This window comes from Mus musculus, chromosome 13 (assembly GCF_000001635.26).
Source record: "Mus musculus strain C57BL/6J chromosome 13, GRCm38.p6 C57BL/6J".
Lineage (NCBI taxonomy): Eukaryota > Metazoa > Chordata > Mammalia > Rodentia > Muridae > Mus > Mus musculus.
Genome location: NC_000079.6, coordinates 38,062,642 through 38,081,696, shown reverse-complemented (window position 1 = coordinate 38,081,696; position 19,055 = coordinate 38,062,642).

Sequence of the window (19,055 nt, the reverse complement as noted above, 5' to 3'; positions counted from 1 at the left end):
GCATCCTCCTACTATCTTATCAGAATGTCTTTAGTAGAACAAAGACGCTATCTTTTCCAGATGCATGTTTTCCATTCCCACTTGGTTAAGGTGATACTGGCTCTCACTGAGGCGTCCCCTCTCCTCATCTTGCTTTATCTAATCTACCCCGTACCCTGACCCACATCCATACTAATGCCTTCCTGCCTCTGCAGTCCCCATCTGCATTCCGTGTCACCTGGTGCCACAAGAACAAGGGTTACTTTTAAGGACGTAGGATGTGCCACAATTGAGTCCTGTTTGTCTTCCCAGGGTCCTCCCACACATCCTAGGGTCCTCCCATAGGCCAGATTCCAGTCTGACAGGTTATCCACGCTCCTCTGAACACCCCAAGTGCATGCTGGGTCCGTACTCCCTACTCTTTGTCCAGAGTGCTCCTCAGTTCCTTACCCAACAGACACTTACAAAGTCCCCTTCAAGTGCCAAGAGCTGGAACTTCACGGTGACACAGCTCATGATGGTGGCTCACAGAGCAGGAAGCACAGTGGCCCGCAGGGGGCAAGGTGGGCCCCGTGTTGGAAGGTGGCCACTGGAGCCTAGTTCCAGCGGTATTGCTGAGAGCTCCAGCTTCCTCGGGAGACAGACTGCGAGCTTGCCTATGCCATTATTGCTCTGCAGCTCAGAGCCTTCGCAGGTCACGCGGACCCAGGCGAGCAGGCGCCGGGGAATATGAGTTTTTCTGCGTTTCACTTGGCAAGCAAGGGGGCCAGGCCTTGCAAGCATGTTCTCAGTGGAGCATGCATGTTTCAGCTTGCCCCGGAGCGGGATCCACTGTTCCTGTGGGCAGGGCAGAGTTTCATAAGCACTGGTTTGGACAGAGTAGGCAGTCAATAAAAATATCTGCTGAGTGAATAATTGTGAATGAAGGTAGTCACGGAGCCTCGTGACCTGTTCATAAAAGAGCCCTCCAAGTTTCCCACTTCCCAGGAATGCTGGGTGGCTTAATTCATCGCATCCAGAAGGAGACGAAGCTCTTCACATGAAAACGGTTGAATCTTGTTGGCTCGGAGAGGGAGGGTGCATACGCATATGGAATATACCTTACCCCGTAATAGGGGTCTCTGACCAGCTTTAATATATATGCAATGTCTCCTTCCAATGAAAACAAAAAATACAAGCAGCAGAGAGCACAGAATGACGGGAAATCCCTTTATTTTTTTTTCTCTTCATTCTCGTCCTCTTTTGCAGCATCTAGAAAGATCTTTGAGTACTGGGCGTGTACTGCAAAAAATCAAAAGAAATGTGTAAGTAACGCAGAACTGAGATGGCGTCCGCCTGAAGGGTAAGGCGGCCGGGCTCCTCCAACTGGCTCTCAGGGACACTAAAGCTCCTCTCTCAGCAATTACGTCTGCTGGAGCCACACCCAAGCCTGGGGCACCCTCATGCCTTTGTCTCTTGGGGGTGGGGGAATGCTGATGAGCACCAATGAAATCCTCGAGGAGATTACAAATAATTAAAGGTGATCCAGTTTGACTCTCTTCATTTTTTTTTTCCAGGACCTGGAGCTGTCAGCTCCCAAGACGCAGGGCAGGATGGGAGCCAGCCCTCAGAGAAGGCTGCTATGCCTGCTTGACCACACCCTCTGCTTGTTTAAGGTGTCTTTACTGTCTGAGGGACATAGGCATTTCCTTTTTGCGTCCCCTCCCCTCCCCCTGGCTGTTTTGTTGTTGTACATAAGTAGCCCAGGCTGGCCTCAAAATCTCCATCCTCCTGCCTCCAACTCTAAGAACTGGAATTACAGATATGTGCTCGGGAAAGGGTGTGTGTTGGTATTCTTCTTTTCATTCCTTGTTTTCTTCCTGTCTGTCCATCTGTCTGTCTTTCTTCCTCCCTCCTTGATAGGTTATTTCATCCACCGCCGCCGATGAAATGAGCCAACTCAAACCAGATTAGATTATATGAAAGGCAGGTTTATTGAGAGGCCCCAAGGATTGAGGCCAGGGGAATTGTCAAGGTGAGGGATGCAGGAGAGGAGAAAGGGCAGGCACGCAGAATGGCAGCCCCTGGACTGGAAAGATCCAGGTTAGGGGCAGAGTATGCCAGGTAGGGACTGAGGGATGCTGGGAGAACCTGGAGGCCAGGTTTGCTTTGGTATGTAAAATATGCGCCTCAGTCCCTTGTTCCACCCCCCACCTCTGCCCCCAATAAACCAAACACTCCTCCTTGTTTGCTTTGTCTTATTTTTGTGTTGCTGGGAACCGAACCCAGAGCTTCAGGCGTACCAGACAGGTAGCTCTTGCACCTGTTCTGACTCCATCCCCTTCATCTACCGCCATGCTTGTTGTTCTTCTTGCTTTAAGGTAGGCAATCCGGTCCTCTCCCCATCTCCACCCTCACCTTCTCGCTGGGCCAGTCACTTTTTTTGAAGTACCTTCTTGACCCGGGAGGCCTAAATTTTCAACTCCTCGGACCTATTCACACACTTGCCTGTTTATGATGCACAAAGTGCCACACATACTTTCTCTAAACCCAAATTTCTGCTGATCTGATGTCAGATAGATTGAGCCTCTGTTTACCCTGCATTTAAGCTAAAGATCAAAGCCTCCTCCTAGTGATTTCACTTCCTGTTTTATGGCCACTCTGAGGGGTGGAGGGGACAGTGAAAGAAACCATAGGTTTCCTGCCCACAGGCTCCCTGGTTGCGAGCCTCTAAACACAACCTCCTGGTCCCATTCTGTCTTCCCAATCTGGCTACACGGCTGACTCTGTGGTAGTCGGATTGCACTGTCTCACTCCTTCGATCCCAGACCTGCACTGCCTGGAACAATGGTTTCTAACCCCAGTCGACACACTTGGGGACTTTTTCAAAGCAGACAGTCGGAAATCCCAAGGGCTACATCAGTATCTCCAAGGAGACTAATCCTTAGTCCGGGTCAGTCCAAAATCACTTACCTGAAGACTCACCTTCAGATTTCTTCACGGGACCTTGGCCCTAGCACACACCCTCCTCAGACAGAATGACTTCGTTTCCTCGTGGGAATTCCCTTCCCTGCAGACACTAACCTGATGTCTGGATTCATTCTCTCTCTCTCTCTCTCTCTCTCTCTCTCTCTCTCTCTCTGCCTCACTGATGGCTTATTTGGTGCCCTAGGGGGAAATCAATTGCTTCCTCTTTGGGCCTCTTCCTCTGTAGCTTGGAAAACTTGTCTAAACACTTTTTATTCTCTTTTTCTTCAGGAATGTGGTCGAGCTTAATGCCTCCTGCCTGCTGCGCACACAGTTTCACTGAGCTACGCACCTATATTGTGTTTTTTTTTAAATAATTTTTTATTAGATATTTTCTTCATTTACAATTCAAATTATATTGTGTGTTTTAAAAAGAGGTCTCTTTCTTCAGCTAAGCCACAGGTTAACCTCCTAAGAGACATCAAGTTTTCTCATAGGGCTGAGACATATATGTTATGACAATAAATACATTAAGTATATAATACCAATAAATGAGATAATTCATCATTTTGACAGAATTTTAGGAGAGCAATTTGTTAGAAATAATTATAGTTTCTGAACGTTTTAAAAATCCTGAAAGAAACATTTTATATTCTGCCTGAAATATAAACCCAGGCTCCATTATTCCTGGGTTATTTTTCCCAGGACTCCCAAAATGATGGAGTCCTAAGGGAAGGAGCAGAGGTCAAACAAGGGATGCTGTGTGTGATGATGATGTAAGACAGCAGACCAGTTACAGCCTCCCTCCTTTGGCTTTCAGTATCATCAACTGGTGCTGGGGATTGAACCCAGGGCTTTGGGCATGCCAAGCATCTGCTATGCCACCAACACATCCAGCCCCAACCCTAGTACTGGGAACTGGAAACGAGGTCAGTCAGAAAATTCTCCTGGTCCTTTTCCCAATCAAGGGGGTCTAGGGACTCTTGCCTTTTGTTGTTATAAATGGTGATTTGTTTTGTTTTGTTTTGTTTTGTTTTGTTTGATCCTTAAAGTATCATCAGTGTGTGTGTGAGAAGAGACTAGTTAGAAAAAGCTAAGATGACTGAAAACTACCCCACCTGCCTTCTGGGCAGAGATGAAAAGAATTAGACATTTATCTAATTCTATTTTGAAATGTCCTTTCTCCTAGGAGCACTCAGAAACAAAATAAAATATTTCTAGTCATTTCTGCAGTGTTTGTATCCGAACAGTTCTGATGTGGTTCTGCGTAAAGATAAGCAGCAAGCAATGCCTAATTTTCCTGCAGAAATACTAAAACCAGAATTGACTCCTACAAGGACAGGGAAGACATCAAGGATGAAAGCCTTCAAATGCTAGAAGCAGCTAACTGCCGGGCTTAGAGGAACGCGCTCAATTGAAGGAAGCTGAGAAAGGCGTGGCTTCTACTGTAGAGTCCTTCAAGACTCAGGCATCCCTGAAACGGAGGTGGGAGTGGCTTGCTACCTAAAGCGAATATCAAAACCGCTGGAGAAGAGGTTAGATCCAGGGTTAGCACTGCGCCAAGGCCACAGAAGCCAAACCCATACTGAGGGGAGAGTAGAACAAGGGATCCTCCGAGCGGGGGTCCTCAGGGAGATCTGAAGGTGAGAAGATGCTCCAGACAGAGAAAGCAGCTGGCTGGCAAAGTGAGACAGTAAAGTTGGTAAAGTTTTACCCTCCGCTTCTCAAGCAACAATCTGTGTGGTGGGGATACCCACGGGGGCGGGGACACACACACAACACCCCCCCCCCCCAAATGGCTAGGAGAAATCAAAGACTTAGACTTAGGGACTTGGGAGGTGGGAGAGGGGGGGCATTCCTATTACCCTTCAGTGGGGTCTTTAGCCCACACACCTGACAATGTTCTCAAAAGTCCTAATTTGAGGCTTCGTTCCAATTCTGAATTTGGAGTGGGCCAACATTGCCCTTAACAGCCCTTGACAAGGCTTCTAATGTTGGTTACTGAAAGAAAGGAAGGGAAGCAACTTGAAGCAGATCGGAAGCTGCAGTAAGAAAATAACTTCTAGAGTATACTCTAGCATAAGAACGAGGAACGAACCACTGAGTTAAGACACAGGTTTTAAATTTTTTAAAAGTTCATTTGAATGTGCTTTCTAGGGGCTGGAGAAATGGCTTAACAGTACAGAGCACTCGTTGCTCTTGCAAAGGAACTGGATTCCAGTCTTAGCACCCACATGGTAGTTTACCATCATCTGTAATTTCAGCTCCAGGGGATATGATATCTACTCTGACCTCTGAAGACACCATGCATGCACATAGCACACAGATATATGCAGGCAAAATACTAACATATAAAAAAAATTAAATAAATAATTTTTTTTATTTTTTATTTTTTTTAGGATGGGAAATAGAGCTCGAGGTGATATAATGCTTGCCTAGCGCACATGAGAAGGAAGAGGAGGGGGAGGGGAGGGGGAGGGGAAGGAGGAAGAAGAGGTTCTGAGTTCAAATTCCAGCAACCACATGGTGGCTCACAGCCACCGGTAATGAGATCTGACGCCCTCTTCTGGTGTGTCTGAAGACAGCTACAGTGTACTTATGTATAATAATAAATAAATCTTTGGGCCAGAGCAAGCAGGGACTGAGCAAGCAGAGTTGACCTGAGCGAGCAGGGCCGACCAGAACAAGCAGAACTCCTAAAATTCAATTCCTAATACCCACATGAAGGCTCACAACCATCTGTACAGCTACAGTGTACTCACATACATAAAATAAATAACTAAACCTTTAAAAAAAGAAATTCGCAAACAATAAAAAATTAAACACATTTTAAAACTATATTATATTGATATTCATAGAAAAAATATATTCATAAAGGAAGAACAGAAACAAGGCATGGTAGCACAAAAACACACCTGTAATCCCAGCACATGGGAGGTAGAGGCAGGGAGAATCAGGAGTTTAAGGCTAGCCTCTGCTACACAAAGAGTTTGAGGCCAGCCTGGGCTACATGAGACCCTGCCTCAAAAAAAAACAAAAACCAGAAAGAGAAAACAAAGCTGTGTTTTCCTTATACGCCCAGTGAGTGACAGATCCTTCAGTAAAAGCAAGCTGGGTCTGGTGATGTGTACCTGTCATCTCAGCACCAAGGAGGCTGAGGCAGGAGGCTCCCCCAGTCTGCAGGCTTCAGGCTACACGGCAAGCAGGGCGACTGAGGAAAGGACAGAGAGTTGTGGAATGGGAAAGAGGAGGGAAGGCAGAAGACATGGGGGAGGGGAGAAAGTGGCCAAAGGACACAGTATACTTGAAGGAAATGGCCCATAGAAAGACAAATTACTAAGTATAATGAAGATATGCCAATTAGCGCCTTTTAATTAAAATAAATACTCATGGGAGACAAGCAAGAGGAATGAATGAACTCCGTGTTTCTACAGTTGAAAAGGGCTGCTGCTCTCGGAGTGTGCAAAGACATGGTTCTCCCCCTCTGCACACATCTATGCATACACTGTCTGCGCCACACAACGGAGCGAGCATGTCAGGCCTGTGTGTGTGTGTGAACATGTGGGTGTATATGCATGTCTTATTCTCCAGATGACATTAAGTACAGGGGTTAACGTATAATAGCATACCTCCCTAAAGTATACAATTGATAGGCATAAGATAATATTAAGGTATTTGATATATAAAATATCTTGAGAAGGAATCAATGAAATATAAAGCTGTGATTAAGGAGGGAGCCTTGCTATGTATAACTTCAGGCCAGCCTCTAACTCTCAGTCCTCCTGGGAGTGGGCTGACTACCATGCCCAGCTGGTCCTCCCTTCTTCCTAGTCTCCCCCCATCCCCCATCCTTTCTTGTTCTCTCCCCCCACCCTTGCACATGTTAAGCAGCCAATCCACCACAGACCTACATCCCTAGCCTTGTTTCTGTGTTTACATTTTGAGACAGGGTCTCCAGCGTTACACGTGCTGACCTTGGGCTTCCCACACAGACCATATAGACATTGGACATTGTGATTCTTCTGCATCAGCTTCCTGAATAGCTCAGGGTCATGAGCCTGCACCACCAGGCCAGCCAGCCTGGTTCTTGATAGCGTGTGCATGTGCATGGGCTCAGTGAACTCAAAGAGGCTGAGGCTCTTTCTGCTGCACAGGATGACCCAGAACTGACCCTGGGGCAGCACAGACTCTTCCAGCGGGAGGACAGGGCACTCTTAGCCTCAGAACTGAGGTGAGATAGTGACAGCCACTGCTGTCTAGTTCTGCTCATGCTGGAGCTCCGTGTCACAGAGGGAAACCCTAATGAACCAGCAGAAATGACGCTGTACTACACCCAAGGCACAAGTGACAGCCCATTTCAGCGGCCTGTGCTGGAACTACCCAGGCAAACACTGCAAGCAAATTCTGAGGTGGGGAGAAAGAGAAATCGGGCCCCTGAGGGAGAGGGGCTCCTTTTCTGAAAGCTAAGAGAAACCACTTGGCCTTGAGCAGGAGGGGGCAGGGGTCCTATCTGAACAGAGTTCAGGAGGACACTCCCTATCTTGAGGTAGTAAATCTTACAGTGCCCAGAGCCTGGCTTTAGAGATAAGGGGTCAGGACCGTTAGGAGTTAGTAGTTTGAACAAGGCATCACAAATCACTGGGTCAGGCACTGAGCTGTTAGGTCTTCTGCTAAAGTTGGGAGGAGGGGCGGTTACTGTTTATTTTTTCTCCTGTTGACTCTATAGGGGTGACAGGGCAAGAGAGAACACAGCTCCTGTGGCCAGATCACCAAACCCAGTTATCCCAAATCCTAACCCAGCCACCCTCTCAGGCCACCGGGGCTGTGAGGCTGTGGATTCCGTCCTGACTTTGATAAACATAGGCAGTCTGATTTCCTCCAGGCTGTGGGTATCTAATGGGTCCTGGCCAGCTTGTTCACATGAGCTGGCTGGCCTTCATTGCAGCCTCTGTCAGCAGCACAGGGTAAGTGGCCCACATCTAGTCTCCACGAGCAGGGTTCGAAGCTGATCAGTGTGTCTGCTGTTCTTTTTTTTTTTTTTTTTTTTTTTTTTTTTTTGGTTTTTTTCGAGACAGGGTTTCTCTGTGTAGCCCGGGCTGTCCTGGAACTCACTCTGTAGACCAGGCTGTCCTCGAACTCAGAAATCCGCCTGCCTCTGCCTCCCAAGTGCTGGGATTAAAGGCGTGCGCCACCACGCCCGGCGTGTCTGCTGTATTGTGAGCAAGACCTCCTAGGCTTGCTTTGACACCAACACAGGTTGGCACACCCTAGAGGAGGAGTGACCCCCAAGGAAGCGACTGGGTCAGAGACTGCCCAGTGAGATAAGGCAGAGCCTCCTTTATGGCTGAAATAGAGAAACCGCTGACATTTCACGCCCCCATATACAATCAGCTCAGACCGTTTTTCTGGACTTGCCCTGCCTTTGTAACAGAATATTTTCTTGTCATTCAGATTTTTTTAAAAGATTTGTTTATTTTATTTCTATGAGTACACTGTAGCTGTCTTCAGATACACCAGAAGAGGGCATGGGATCCCATTACAGAAGGATGTGAGCCACCATGTGGTTGCTGGGAATTGAACTCAGGACCTCTGGGAGAGCAGTCAGTGCTCTTAACCACCCCTTCATTCAGATTTTTTTTTTTAAATTACATTTTATTTGTGGAGCTGGGGCATTCAAGTGGTAGTAAGAAGATAACTTGTCCTTCCACTATGTGGGTACTGGGGACCAAAGTCATGTCACCAGGCCTGGGGACAGTGCCTTTAACTGCTGAGCCATCTTATTTTTTTCTTAAGGTTATTTTACTTTATGGGGTTGGATGTTTTCCTGCATACACATATATAGACCATGTGTGTGCCTGTTGGAGTCCCTCGAACTGGGGTGATAGTGGTGACCCACCATGTGAGTACTGGCAATGAACCCAGGTCTTCTGCAAGCATAGTAAGTGCTCTTTCTTAACTGCCGAGCCATCTCTCCAGGCTCCATGATGAGCCATCTTGCCCGCCCCATTTTTTTAGCTTTCTGAAATCCTGTCTCAGGACTGCCTTGTCTACAGTAAGCCCATGCAGTCAGAGAACTGGCATTCCCCTTTGGAACACCTTTGGATATTGTGTCCTCTCGCTGTAGAATGATGTCTCCGTCAGAGTCAGTCTCTGTGTCCTGTCCGGCATTCAGAGGCAGAAGCACTCACTCCATCCCACTCTGGACCAAATCCTCAAGGCCAAAGGCATTGAGAGATGCTCAGAGGCCAAATCCAGCTACCCCCCCCCCCCAGTACCACTCATCCCTTAGGACAAGGCACTCTCTTCCCTGGGCACAAGCTGAAGGCTAAAAACATAAAGCACATGGCTGGCCTTCCAAACCCACAAGTTTCGTTATCCGTCGATCTAACCAGTCATGGATCAGAAGCATTCCGAAAGGGGCCACTGAGATGGCTCAGTGGGTAGAACCCTTGCCACCCAGCCTGACAACCTGAGTTCAATCCCCAGAGCTCACATGGTAAAATGAAGTAAATCAGAAAAAAAAAAGTTCTAGAAAGTTCTAAACAGCAAAATTTGCATTTGCTGCACTGTGATTACTAAGCTAAATCCACACAAATGTGTTTGGTACATGGCATACTCTACAGTGGCCACCCACCTCTTCCCCACCTCTTCCATATCTCTTTCTCCAGACCTCATTCTTTCCCCACTGCGCACCCTGTGTCATGTGGGTGTTATTGTTAGGCCTATGACAGTTGCATCGACACAAAACATGTATAGGCTTTTTCTTATAATTATTCCATAAATAAGTGACCTCACACTATTTACATTGCACTTCCATGGTATAAGATGTTGTAAGTTATGTAGAGATTAAAGTGCACAGGTAGATAAGTGAGTGTCCTGTATAAATACTATACCATTTTATTGAAGGGATGGAAGCATCCGGCTATCTAAGTGTCTATAGAATCCTGAATCAATCCCCATGGGAACTGAAGAATGACCACAGATGTTCATAAAATAGAAAGGCAGCAATGACAGGCTGTGGTAGCACGCCCTAGACTTGGGAGGCAGAGGCAGGTGGATCTCTGTGAGTTTGAGACCAGTCTGATCTACAGAGTGAGCTCCAAGACTAAACAGAGAAACCCTGTCTAGAAAAAGAAAAAAGAAAAGAAAAGGGAGAGAAGGAAGGGCTGGCAGGCAGCTGAGAAGCCATAGGGAAAAGGACCCTAACCACAGGAAGCAGGGGCCCTAAGCAGAGCTGGGCTTTCCACAGAAGGACAAACTCCTGATTTTCTCCTTCATTCCAGCTGTGTAGATCTCCACAGACCGCTGTGAAACAGGAGCAGACAAAAGCAAAAACAAACAAAACAAACAAACAAACAAACAAACAAAACTACCCCAGACAACCAGGTCCCTATTCTCCTCCCATGTCCTAGTAGCAACCAGTGTAGGCTAGAGAAACTTGGGGACCCCAAACCCAGAGTCCTATGCTTGACTCTGCCCCACAACCCACTCTCTGCACGAGCAGGTGTTAGAAGGCCTCCCGGAGCTGCTGTGTGTAGGCCCCAGGTCTCTGACCCTAGCCCAGGAGGATTGCCAAGCAGCATGAGTGAGTCTCAAGCCCCAACTGGGGAACGACTCTACAATGACAAGAAGCCTGGCATTGACCCAGCTCTTCCTGATGTGGTAAGCCAGCTCTGGCCTGCTCCCAAGGAAAACTGGGGAGTCAGCAGCTTCGGTTTTTTAGGTATCTCCACCCTCTTCTTTCTGCTTCTCTTCATTTCCTACCACACCCCTTCCAGCATTCCATGTCCCATTAGCATGTCAAGATTTGCTCACCAACTTAACTGAAATAGAAGTCCTGGCTGGGTGTGGTGATGCACACCTGTAATCCCAGCACCAGGAAGGCTGAGGCAGGAGACTCAGAAGACTGGCTGGGCGCATACAGCAAGACTTGTCTCAAAGCTCAATGATGGAGACAGACTGCGGCTGAGCACTCCCTAGCACGCGTGAGGTCCTGCTTTCAACCCCCAACACTGGACACCAGCAAAGAGAAGCCCCTCTGCTATGGAGAACAACATTCCTGGCAGCAGCGTGGTAGAAGGGAAGGTCATTTGCATTCTTTTCCAATGGCTGTGCTAAGGACTTAAAGACCAATTTGGTTGGGAATTTTATATATGAATACTATCTTACGGTTTCTATTGCCACAATGAAATGCCACGTCCAAAAGGCAAGTTACAGGGGAAAAGGCTTATTTGGACTACACTTCTCCATCTTTGTTCATCATAAAAGGAAGTCGGGGCAGGAGCTTGAGCAGGGCAGGAACCTGGAGCTGATGCAGAGGCCAAGGAGGGCGGTGCTTACTGGCTCATCCCCACTGGTTTGCTCAGCCTGGTTTCTTAGAGAACCCAGGATCATCAGCCTAGGAATGATACCACCTATAATGGGCTAGACCCTCCTCCATCAGTCACTAATTAAGAAAATGCCTTACAGGCTTACCCACATCCCTATCTCAAGAAGGCGTTTCCTTAATTGAAGTTCCCTCCTCTCAGACGACTTTATCTTATGTCACTTTGATATCTCTAGCTCACACTGAAATCTGGAAATGATGCTGCAGGGGAAGCTACATCAGATTCCTAGACTCCTTTAGCGACGTCAACACCAGCAGTTATTTCCCAAGTGTCAAGCCTTGAATTTTCTCTCACATCCCTTTGACCTTCATACCATCCTCGATCCAGATGAAGGGCTGAGTTCAGATGACTGCGCCTGCCTGAGTTCATCCTGCATCACATCAGGTGATGGAGCACAGTCACCACCAGGCGAGTCTCATTACGGAGAAAGCAGCGACCAGGTGGGACATGTCAAATGATGCTCCTTGCTTATGAGCTACAGCAACCCGGCAGCTCAGTAGGTCTCTGTTACAGTGATGTCTTGGCCTCTTTATTGACAGATCTAAGTACATCGACTTAATAAACAACACTTAGAAAATTTTAAATGGGGGCTGGAGAGATGGCTCAGTAGTTAAGAACACTGGCTGCTCTTCTAGGGGTCCTGAGTTCAATTCCCAGCAACCACATGATAGCTCACAACCATCTGTAATGAGGGTCCATGTCCTCTTCTGGTGTGTACTCATATACATAAAATAAATAAATAAATATCTAAAAGAATTTTAAAATACAGATTATGAGCTGTAAAAATAATAGAACAGATTGTAGACTGGGAATTGGGTTTTCTTTGTTCCTGGAAAGGAGTTGTTGAGATACGGCCTCTCTATGTAGCCCTGGCTGTCCTACAATTCTCTAGGTAGACCACGCTGTCCTCAAGTCCACAGACATCCAGCCTCTGTCTCCCAAAGTCTGAGATTAAGGGCATGTACCATGGAAACTGGCAGAAGTTGAGTTTTCTTAAGTCAAACCTGCTACTCTGGCTGGATAAGACTATGGCATAAAACTAAAGTTATACCTACTTAGAAATCTGAGGTGGAAGGATTATTCAAAGCCAAGAGTTCAGGACTAACCTGGGCAACACAGTGAAACACCATCTCTTCAAAAGAGAAAAAAAAAAAAAAGTCATGGAGTTGCCTCTGTTGGCAAAGTACATAAGAAACCAAGTTCAGATCCCCAGAGAGCACCTACAAAGATGGTATAGCTGCTCACCTGTAACTCCAGAGCCAGGTTGAGGCAGCTAGGTGACAGCTGAGTCCCCAGAGCACACTATCCAGCAACTCTAACAGAATCAATTACCAAGAGAGAGAGGTGAACCAACACTCACCTCTATTCTCTCCACCCACTCGTATATAAGCACATACACACCTTCCCACACACAAATACAGGGGAAAAAAAACCCTAAGACTTTTCAGTTATAACACATGACTTCCTATAATCTGCATCAATACTAATCACTGAAAATAATGAATGTTCTATACATTTTAGACGTCTTAATGCTTCAATTTAACTATGCTACTCTGAAATGGTCACCATGTTTCAAGTCTAAGAAGACATATCAGCCTTCATTCTATATGGAACTGTGCCAGTTAGTAATAAATGAGAATAATAACCTGAAGCGAGAAGTTTGGTTTCTTTGACAAACAGAAAAATAATATAGGACTGTTTCCATTTTAGTCCCAGGTGTGGGATATGAGACTGCTTCAGACTGTCCACAGCAGCTGACTATGATTTGCCTCGTGCTCTAGCTGGGGCATGATTTTGCCAGCTGTAGATAGTTTCTACAATTTGTGACATTTGGAATTTTGAGAGGGTGTATAAATGCTAGGACCCAGAGAGATGGGTTGTTGGTTGGTTGCAGTTTGTTAAGAGTTGTGTGCAAAGAAGAAACAGAAGAAACTAGCTATCCTGATGGCAAAGATCTAACTTGCCCTAAGAAACTTGATGCCCCTAATCAGCAGAAAGTAGTCTGAGGATAATGTCACTCCCTTCCCCTTCTATTCTTTTTTTTCTCCTATCTCGTGTTCGGGAGTTGCAAGGGTGGTAAAAGGGTACAGAGGGTGGAAGAAAATGGAACCCACAAAGTAGCCAAAGAATGGCTACAAGAATCCATTTTATTTTAATGTGTATGTGTAAGTGGAGTGCATGTGTGCATACTGTTCAAATGTTCAAACAAGCATGAGTGTAGAGGCTCAAAAGGGATGTCTGAAGTCATCTTCGATTACTCTCTACCATACTCATTGAGGTAGGGTCTCTCAACTGAACCCAGAGCTCACTGCAACTGTTAGCCTAATACCCAGCTTGCCCTGGGGATCCCTGTCTCTCTAAGGTATAGTGTTTCTATAGCTGTGATAAAACATCATGATCGAAAGCAACTTGAGGAGGAAGGTATTTCAGTGTACATTTCCATGGCCCACTCCATCCTTGAGGAAAATCAGAGCAGGAACCTGGAGGCAATAACTTAAAGCAAAGCCTTGGAGGGATGCTCTTTACTGGCTTGTTCCCCATGGCTTTCTCACCTTTCTTAGAAACCCCAGGTACCCCTGGCCAGGGTGGTACCACCCACAGTAGCCTAGGCCCTTCCACATCAATCACTAATTTAAAAAGTCCCCAACAGTTTGCTACAGATCAATCTTATGAGGAGGAATTTTCTCTTTTAAGTTTCCTTCTTCCTAGATATGTCTAGCTTTTTGTCAAGTTGATGAAAAACAAATAGCATAGTTGACCCTTTGTCACCTTGACAAACCTATCACACATTAAGCCTTAACATTACCTTTCCTTTGCATTCCCCAAACCCCGTTAATATCGATATCACAATTTAAAACATTCCAATTTCTAAAAGTCCCAGTCTTTACAAAACTAAACACTTTAAAAGCTCAATCTCTTTAAAGCATTCAAAGTCTCAAGTTCAAAGCCTCTCTAAACCACCTACAGTTTCTCAACTGTGGGTTGCTGTACAATTAGAAAACAAGTTAGATACTCGTTTAAAAAACAAAGTCAGGGTATAGTTACCATCAGACCAAAGCAAACAGTCCAATGATGTGAAAGGCTCAGACTTCTGGGATCCACTCAATTTTCTGGGCTTCAAAGGATGAAGGCAGATCCACTTCTCTGGCTTTGCCATCCACAGCACACACAGCTCGTCTAGCCTTAGGCCAGCTCCACTCCACACCTGCTGCTCTTGGTGATGATCTGACAGTACTCTAAAACGTTGGGAGTTTCCACTGCAATGGAAGATCGGAGGAGGGTGCTTCACCCCTTATACCTTATAAGTCCATTATGCAGTAAAGTCAAGGCACAACTCAAGGCAGGAACTGAAGCAGAGGCCATAGAATGATACGTACTGGCTTGCTCCTCATGCCTTGCTCAAGGCTTTCTCATAGAACCCAGGATTACCAGCTCATAGGTGGCACCATTCACAGTGAATTGGGTCTCCCAACATCAATCAAGAAAATGCACTACAGGCTTGCCCATGGGCCAGTCTGGTGGGAGCATTTTTTTTTTCTTGAAAGAGGGCATTTCCTTCTTATCAAATGACTCTAGCTTGTCAAGTTCACAGAAAACTAGCCAACGGTTTCTACCTTCCATGCCTGGGATTACAGGGGAGCCATCATACCACCTGATATTTATGTAGGTTCTGGTGAATCCAAGTTCCTGTCCTCGTGCCTTAGTGGTCATCAGTTTATCCACTAAGCCATCTCCCCTGCCCCCTTTACTTGTTTTTGTAAACATTTACTGGTGCTAAATTAATTACCTGTATTGTATCTCACTTAATCCTGTCATGTAACAGATGGCATTATTCTCCAATTTCACAAGCACAAATTTCCAAATAGTCTCGACAGTCCCGATGTTCCTGCCACATGTTAAATGTGTAACTTTCCGAGGCATTATTCTCATAATAAAAAGTCATAAAAATTTTTAATAGGAATTTATTTAGCAAATGGAATAAAAGTTTCTTTTGGATTTTTTGTTTATAAAACAAGACATATAAAAAAATCATGTTTGAAGGAAGAGTGGAAGGAAACTTGGAGTCACGTTCTTTGTCCTAATAAATTTCTGAGATTTTTATTTTATGTGTATGAATGTCTGAAAGTACGTCGGTGCACTACATGCCACGCAGGGCCCGTGGAGGCGAAAAGAGGGCATTGGGTCCTCAGGAACTAGTTAGGTGGTTGTAAGCCACCAGATGGGTGTTGGGAATAGAACCTTGCTGTAGCTTGGTCTTCATGGAGGCCCCCCAACAACTGGAGGCTATCTCTAAAGCTGTTGCCTGTCTGTGGATCCCATTCCCATAACTGGGCTGCCATATCTGGCTTCAGTGGGAGTTATATGCCTAGCCCTGAAGGGTTTTGATGTGTCAGGGTTGGGGGGATACACAGGGGGAGAGAAGGGAATGGGTGGGGAGGACTGTGTGAGGGAGGAAGTGGAAAGAAGTGGGGACAGCAACTGGGACGTAAAGTGAATAATGAAAAAAAGAGAAAATTAGAAAAGTACAGAGAATTGGTTTATACAGATTTTTGAGAAAAAAGCCTATTTTTCCTATTTGTGTACATACAAAATGCCCACATAAAGAATTTACTTAAAATTATTACTGTGTGTATATTGGGGGGGGGCAGGTGTGTGTAGAGGTCAGAGGGCAATTTTTGGGAATCATCATCTCTTCCCTTCCACTGTGGGATTCAGGGATTAAACTAGGCTGTCAGGCTTGCTCAGTGTACCCAGCCCAGCATACGGGAAATAGCAGTTGACACGTAGTCAACATTAGGAACTTCCTGTTACCTCACTGACACAGCGAGTGTCTGCCCCCGTGACTGCAGCCTCTGAACCCCTCCACTCAGTCTTCCTTTGATAGGTGAGACGGGACACTGAGTCCCAGAAGTCTGAAGGACCAGCAAGCGACCACCACACTACACCGTGAATCTAGGGCCATCCAGGATCTGTTTCTGTAATTGCCATACTAAAAGTGCATTATTTCCCAGTGAAAAACCACTTCTGTTGTTGTGGCCATCCTGCCTCTGTCTCCCATGTACTGAGACTGAGGTATACGCTACCACACCTGACTTAACTCAGTTACGACTCTTGCAAAGTATATATTGAGGTGCCAGTTTGTTGGGGGCTCTAAGTAGGGACTGATGTATAAATCAAGCACTAAATGTGCCATCATCGAGTTAGTGCCTAGGGGGAAGTAAAGAGGTGAAGCCAAGTAAATGACCTCAGCTACCTGGGCCTCCTCTGCAGGATGCTCCCCCCAAATGCACAGCACCTGCTGTCAATCATGCTGGTTAAACATCAGAACTCAAGGGCATGGCTCCCTCTAGTGGAATAAAATGACTTCGAGCACAACTGACAGCATTCCCATGGCTAAACAGCAGAGTCTAAAGGCTAATGATTCATCTAATAGCAACCAGCACAGGGGATGACCTGCACTTTAAACCCAATCTCTTTAGTTCTAATAAACAAAAGAGTGAGTCCAACCTACCCCTTTGGTGTCTAAAGTCTTTTTTAAAAACACTCTCACAGAAGCAGGGGGAGGGGTTATGGGGTTTTGGGGGAGGGAAATTGGAAAAGGAAATAACATTTGAAATGTAAATGAAGAAAATATCCAATAAAAAAAGTTAAGGTAAAAAAAAAAATACTGATCTGGTTCTTTGTGAGTTGGAGACCAACAAGGAAGACACAATGAGACTCTTAGGGGGGAAAATCACATTGGTCTGATACTTTTTTAAAATAACCATTGTGGACCAGGGATGGTCTCAGTTCAGTGTTTGCACGGCCCAGGGAGCCCCGTATTTAATCCCTAGCACTGCATAAAGCAGGGTGAACACTGTTCAAGAACTGAGTCATGGGAGATTTTGAGGTCTTCTGAGAAATCTCCAAGAAGACAAGTCTTGTGACTTCAGTTTCTTCAAAAGCAAAGAATTGTCCTCGGAATGTGAGCTCCTCTCAGGTGTATCGACAAGAGCACTTACTTCAAACTACTCATTACAGCTGGCTAGTGTTGTCTATATGCCTCTAAGGAAAAACATGCTTTTGCCTCACACAGTTTGCTAAACAGAGACAGACAGACAGACAGACAGACTGATGTGTGTGCGCGCACACACACACACAGAGCTTGTTGTCTTGTGACTGTACAGTTTACTTATGTCACTCCTCCTAACCCTCAGAGCATAAAGTTGGCAATTACTGCATGAAACTTTAGTCCGCCCCGTTTATTGGCTCCATTTTCCCAGGACCTACCATCTCTGGGTAAACTACAGGCTGTGACGACACACTTGAGAAACAAAGTTATATGGATCCCAAGTTCAAGGTCATCCTTGACTGCATGGGTGTTCAAAGAGAGTTTGAAACTAGCCCGGGCTACATGAAAAAACTGCAGGTGAATGAACTTGAGACAGCGTTTTGGTAATCCTTTGGTTCAAGTCCCACTATTTACACATGAGGACTTCTTCCTCAAAGGAAAGTGACTTCCCAGTGTCACAGCTGCATATCAAAGCAAGCGAGGGAGCGTAAACCTAGATTTGTCATCGCAGCCCTCAGAAAGCCTTAACAGTGTTACATGCTAAAGCATCAGCAAGTGGACTGGGCTGCCCCATTTCCGTCCACATATGGACTGGGATGAGGTACTCATCAGTGAACTCACTTTTTCGACTGAACACTTTACGTGGTCGTCAGATAACCCTATTACAAGCCTGGGGGATGCAAACTGACCCACATCCATTCTGTCTTTCCATCCTTATAAACAAGAGGCATACATGATAGCCTCTCCTTTGCTCAGGAGACAGAGCATCTTCTGAACATTTACTGAGAGCTGACCGAACCTCAGCACAAATCAGGTGCTGGGATACAATACAAACCCCTGCCTTCTGGAGCTTACATTCCGAAGTGAGGGTGGAGGCAGACAAAACAGTCACTATACGTTAAGTGAAGGCAATCGGCAGGCTACTTTGTCCTCGGTAGAGCTATAGGAAAATAATGCAGAGGAATGACAAAGCTTGCACGTGTGAGGGACACAAGAGGACAATACCAAATCAGGAGGGGTAGACCGGCCTCTCTGAGCTGGTGACTTTATTGATTTATTTAGATAGGGTCTCACTATGTAGCCCTGGCTGGCCAGAACTCACTATGCAGACCAGTCTGGCCTTGAACAGGGACCCACCTGCCTCTGCCTCCGCAGTGTTGGGATTAAAGTAGTGGGTCACCATGACTGGACAATACTATGTTTTAAGATGAAGATAAAACTGAAAACGTGATCTACACTTTTGAACATACAAGCTCCCTAGTTTTGTCCGTAAGTGAGAGTCTGAATTTCTTACTGCACAGGGCATGTGTTCAGTTTCTTGTAGCTGTGGTAAAATACCAGCTAAAACCAGTCTAACAGTTGAAGTGCATAACTGTAGTGCAATGTGCCTTAGCTGAAAGTGGATGACGAGGAAGTAAAGCCAACCAACCAACAACGGAAGCGTTCGTTCTCACCCGTGAAGCCTGTGGTGAGAGTACATTACAGTGGGGATGAAGGGAAGCTGCCGGCATCACCGTGGCCAGGAAGCAGAGGAAAAGACCAGAATCCGACATCCCAGCAAGAACACGCCCACACACACACACACACACACACACACACACACCACACATGCCCACACACACAACACCCACACGCCCACACACACACACACACACACACACACACCACACACCCCACAACGACCTAATCCT